Below are 6,176 nucleotides of genomic sequence, written 5' to 3'. Positions count from 1 at the left end.
GCTGAAGCGGCGGCTATTTCAGGCATGTCGGCTGGTTCCTGTCTCCTTTGTTTCCCTTATCTTGAAACTGTCCAGCTGTCCACCTTGAAGGATACTTCCTGGTACGTGATGTGCTCGCTTCTAGTTAATGGCCGACAGGAAGCCCAAAATGGAGTCACATATGCTAACTAGTTTGATTTCCCCTAACATGTACAAGTTCTGATTAGCTACGCACCCAGTGTTGCACTATACAGCAATTTTCCCAATGAAATTATTTTCTTCAGTAGGATTTTAAAATGTAGGTTTATTAGTTGAAATAGCTTACACATTTCTAGAATGCCTCATCTCAAGAGATCCCAGTGTTTAACAAGCGATAACTTGTTTAACTTGTTTGTGATAAACAAGTTAGTCACTTCAGCCACCTCTAAAACATAGGTGAAAGCCCCTATATCTTTTGAGGCAAAACAACAATTATCAGGAACAATTGTGTATAATTGCCCCAAAACTTCATTAACATTAATGTCATTAAGATTGCCTAACACTGGCTCATTCCCTTACAGGAGAGTTGCAGCTACTTTTAGAAAAACAAAACTCTGTTTCATTATTCAGGAAACGGGAGGTGCCCATGTCATGATTATATTACCCTAATGCAGCTGCTTAGAGTCTATCAACCTCGCCTCTATTTTCCTTGACAATTTTTCAAACATAAAATCAGTGTATGTTGATTTCTGAGCCCTTCGAAATTGTGGCCGTTAAACTAAAAGCTTTATCTCAGGGTAAAGCTTCCAGAAGAAGCACCTCACTTGAAGAACGCAGGCCCACTGTGAGGAATGCACACACAGGGTTCTCAGAGAGCTACCAAGGCACCACTCAGATTCACAGTATATGGGCAGTGCTCAGGTTCTCGGGGTGTCCATGACTATGAGTCACACTGGTACACCCCTGCCTCCAGCAAGAGAGAGATTTGCTTGTGCTTAACAGGGCTGTGTCAGGGTGCAAAGCGGGCCCACCACAGTCCCAGACTGCACACTGGGGGGATCTGCGCTGGTTATGCGCAGCCAGACACCAGGGCGGATAGAAGAGCACAGGAGGGCACGGTGCGCATCAGAGAAGCTTTGAAAACCAGTTTCATGACTGGCCAGGCTACAGTGTGAAAGTTCTGTTTGTTTCTCCTTGATGAACCCCCCCCCCCCAGCCCTTGGTTCACTCTACTTCCCTGTAAGCTAAGGAGGGAAGGGCAAGGCCACACAGCACTTTAAAATGGTCACCTCTGCTGATGAGCTCTGCATGGTCACCTGCAGCTTGCCACGCTGGCCAAACAGGAAATGAGATTCAAAAGTTCACGGTTCTTTTCCTGTCTACCTGGCCAGTGCATCTGAGTTGAGAGTGCTGTCCAGAGCAGTCACAATGGAGCACTCTGGGATAGCTCCCGGAGGCCAATACCGTCGAATTGTGTCCACAGTACACCAAATTAGACCCTGCAAGGCCGATTTACGTGCTAATCCACTTGTCAGGGGTGGAGTAAGGAAATCGATTTTAAGAGCCCTTTAAGTCGAAAAAAAGGGCTTCATCGTGTGGACAGGTGCAGGTTTACATCGATTTAACGCTGCTAAATTTGACCTAAAGTCCTAGTGTAGATCAGGGCTTAGAGACAGCATGAACCGTGTGGCTAGTTGTAGCGGCGAGGTGGGAATGGGGACTCCTGAGCTTTGGTAGAGGATTGGCTAATGAGAGTGGCAAATGAGAGGGGACGCTGAACAGTGGGAGCAAGACAAGTGGTTCATGGCAATTGGGAGGCAGGGATTGCAAACAGCAGGGTGGGTATCAGGTAGGTAGCAGCAGCTGGAAGGCTCCTGAGCTGTGAGGAACAGTCAGACAGACACAGTAGTTGGGAATCAGGCAAGTGGGGTGAGCAGAGTACCTTGAGCAGTATGGGAGGGTCAGGAAAGTGAGTCACCATTGTTGTTGTGATTATTACTATTTATTTGTGTTAATGTAGCTCCTAGGATCCCCAGTTAGGGACCAGGACTCCACTATGGCAAGGCACTATACAAAAACAAAACAAAAAGCGTTTACAATCTACGTATAAGACAAGAGACAACAAATGAATACAGACTGATGGGGGAGTACAAGGAGACTATGAGACAATATTAGTCAGCATGATAGGCAGTGGTCTCAGTGCACCAGCACCCTAACTGTAGTCAAGTTTTTTGTAGGCCTAATGGCAAAGGAGAGTTTTGATGGAGGATAATGAATTAGTTTTGAGGATGTTTATGGGGAGCGTCTGTCAAGTGTGTGAGACAGCATGGGAGAAAGCACAAAGCTGCTTGAAAATTGAACTAGTGCGTGATAGAGACTGATATCATGGGCTGATGGGAGGTGGGAATCAACCTTTTGATGCTGAATGAGAGATGATAGGTCGGGTGCAGGTAGGTTGTGAAGGGCCTTGAAATTGAAGACATGTAGTGAAGAAGTGATCAACCGTGTGTACAATGGATTACAGCTCACAGGAAAGCATTTAGCAATGCTTTGTTTATACGGCTTATAATTAACTCTGTTTAAGTTTTGATAAAGTTTTTTACTTAAAGAAATGCTCTGGTGCATTAAAAGAGGCAGGTGGTTTAGCATCTAACATTTTAATATCTTAGTAATTGTGCATTTGTATACAGAAGAGGGCAGCCTCTCTCTGTTTCTTCCTTCAGAAAGTCAGTGAAAGTAGCATAGAAGTGTAATGATAGTAGATACAGGAACTGAGCTATGTTAACATGATAATTTGCTTATATATATTGCTGGGTAAAACATGGTAATTGATAGTGGCCTGGGGTATCATTGCAGTTTTGTCTGATGTGGGTTAAAGAAACAAGAAGCTAAATTGTATGCCTAAGTTACACTGTAAGTTTCTTGGAACAGCAACCTTATCTTCTTATATGTCTGTAAATTTCCATGCACACCAATGCCGCTCTATTACTTTACAAAACTGACATGATAATTTGCCAGACAAAAACACCCATTTTTATTTGCCAGCACGTTAATATGATGACTGACAATATCACAAATGGTATTCTCTATCCCCATTCAAAATAAAATACTTGCCTTAAGTGAGTGAGGGAACAAAGCCTTGCAAAACTGTGCTATAAAAATAATTTGTCCATTAATTGCTGTGTTTGCAAGATTATTTCTTGGAGCCCCATCAGTAATGACAGAGTATCTCCAGCTGGCAAATGATCAAACATTTGTCTCCTCCCAAAGAGTTTTGCTATATCTTTTTGGTGAGAGGAAGGTTGTCACAGTATCTATTTCAGCCCCATCCAAAACAGGAAAAAATCTTTAATAGTGGGAAGGCAGAAACCATAGTTTCTTCCAGCTGATGCAAAAAAACATCAAAGATGGAACTCCAGTACCCAGCATCTCTGCCCAAATGATCATACCACAATTCGGATTGCACTATCTCTGAGCAAGGCTCAGAAGCACCAGGTCATTCTGCACTAGTGCAGTCATGGTATAAGCAAGTACTGGTGTAACAACTCCATCCATGCAATTAGTCCTTCCACCCCAGTACTACAGTAGACCAGTCACTGCTTAGGTGGCCTTGGGTTTCTGTACTCTACTGATCCAGAGTCAAGATTTCTGTAAACTTCTCACCGCACACATCTGAAATCCCATTGCATGACTTTGTCACCAGCACCCACTTCCTTGCTATTGCTTTGTTACCAAGTTGCTTTTGGAGCATTTCTGAGGAGAAGTCATCATCACAAGAGGTTGCTAATAGCCAGCCTGAGGCAGACATCAGAGCATTTGTAAATATTTGGTACTATGAGGAGATTCAGTCTCAGCTGAACTGTTATTTGGAATAGCCTGAGATCAGTTATTCCTGCTAAATTTTTTTGTAGCCCCTACATCATCTTGTTTTGTGTGTTTGTGTGTGTGTGTGTGTGTGTGTGTGTGTGCATACGTGCATATGCAGGTCTTTGTTTTGTTGTTTTCATTGGTTACTTATTGCAGCTAGCTTGTGTTAAAAAAAGTTTTTGTGTTAAAAAAAGTTAGTTTGCAGTATTTACCTCTTTTCTTAGCGTTTATTAAGCATACCTTTATTAACCTTCAGACAATCACTGCTTCGGTGTTTCATAATCTCCCTCATTCAGACTCACATAACTTCACAAAAGTAAAATGATAAAGAGAGCAGCAAAGCACTCTGCCTCCAGGAATTAAACCCACCACCACCAAAGGGAGCAAGGATAACAATAATAGCAAATGATAACAGTAAATGTAGCAGTTTTCAAGTCTCTGCTGCATCAGCCCTTCACACACCCTGCATTAGCAAGAGGGATGCACAAAGCCTCCCCGATGATGAGGTTCACACATCTTGTGCAGGCACTTCTGACAATGTTAGGTGGTTCTGAATACCTGTGTGGCAGCCTAATTTGCAGCAAGGCCTAAGGCCTCAGTTTACTGCCTGTTAGATACTCCACTCTTATTTTCACAAATGTTGTGTGGAATACAACAAGCAGGTTTTGCGATACCCATGTTGTAGACTGTGCTGTGGCTGAAGTCAACAGACACCTTCAACTTGCTTTAAGCCTCCCAAATGCACACTCGACCACTACCCCAGCCGCTGAGTCTATAGTTAAAACAAAACTAGACAGACAGCAGTTTATCAGGTATAGCTGGGGAGCCATTGGTATGGAAGGGCACAGAGTATCAAGGTGGGGATGGAGAACCTATTAATATCTCTGTGATGTGTGGGGGAAGGGGAGAAGTGTGCACCTCTTTTCCACTTCTGAAAAGTTCAGAGCTTTCCGAAATCTGGTATCATGCACTTTGCCTGGCCACCCAATGTAAATACTCAGCCAAGAATGGCCAAGAACGGCCATAATAATCGAGTGGTACCTTTTCTGATTAAGATACTTGCTAGTTTGATGTGGCAAACACACAGAAGCTGAAAACCTGGTCTGAAGAGGTCATTTAATGTGGAATACACAGAAAATACACAGAAAAAAATGTCCCCACTGCATTCCTGGTCGTCAGCAAACACAGAGGAGAGGAGTCTTGTTTCCGCATTTGGAAGTTCTGCAAATTTCTCAAATTGCTCTGCTCCATGTCTCTGTGGTCATGGTCCTGACCCAAAAGTGGCGCTCCACTCTGAGGAAGAGTGAACACTGATAATTCAGCTTGGCTTCCATTTTGAGAATATGTTGCAGAATGGCATAATTTCTGAGGAATTTATGGGTCCTTTCTCACACAATTCCCTTGGGCTCCCAAAAGGCCTTTCCAAATCTCACACGAGCCACAGCTTCAGGGCACTGTGCTGGGAACTCTACGTAAGGTACCAGAAGGCAAAGCAGTTACAGTATTTGTTTAGAACACTGTGTATGCATGCAGGGCACAACTCAGCCCAAATAGGATACCTAATGTGGATTCACTGCACTATTGTTATTTGCACAGGTGCAGTCCCTCTGGTTCAGTTAGCCACAGTACAGTTCCTTTATTGTAGACACACCCAGGACCTTTGTTTCTAAAACCAATAAGCCTCTACCACTTGAACTAAAGAAGACTCTCTTTTAGTAGTTTATGACTGCCTGTCATGCTTGACCAATATTATCTCATGATTTCCTTGTACTTCCCTGTGTGTTTGTAACCATCTGTTTTCTTATACTTTAGATTGTAAACTCTTTGGGGCAGAGACTGTCATTTAGTTCTGTGTTCAGACAGTGCCTATTCAATAGGGTCCTGGTCCGTGACTGAGGCTCCTAGGAACTATGAAAATATAAACAATACTAATAAAAACAACACAAACATGCATGCACAGCCTTACTTCAGCTCTATCTTCGTTCTGGTGTGTGCTCACACAATAGGGACGAGAAAAGCCTTATTTCCCCAGCTTTATTTTGCTGTGAAATGTCTTATGCCGGGCTGACCTCCACCTGCTGCAGCAGCCACTTGGAAAACAAGGAAGTATATTCACGAGTTCTTACCTCAAGCTTGTCTGACACAGTGGTTGAAGCCACAATGTTTCCCTTCCAAAATATCCACTGTCCCTTTGTGAGAACTCTAGTTCTGAGTCAGTAAGGAAGTAATTGAAAAATAGAAACAGCCTTTAAGCATTTCTGCATGTTCACAATCTTCAAGACACACCACTCAGTATGGATTTAAGTTAGTGGACTGTAGAGGTTTCCTCAAAAAAGTACAGTGTATGTGAA

The sequence above is a fragment of the Caretta caretta genome, chromosome 1 (assembly GCF_965140235.1).
Source record: "Caretta caretta isolate rCarCar2 chromosome 1, rCarCar1.hap1, whole genome shotgun sequence".
NCBI lineage: Eukaryota > Metazoa > Chordata > Testudines > Cheloniidae > Caretta > Caretta caretta.
This window is presented reverse-complemented; position numbering follows the sequence as displayed.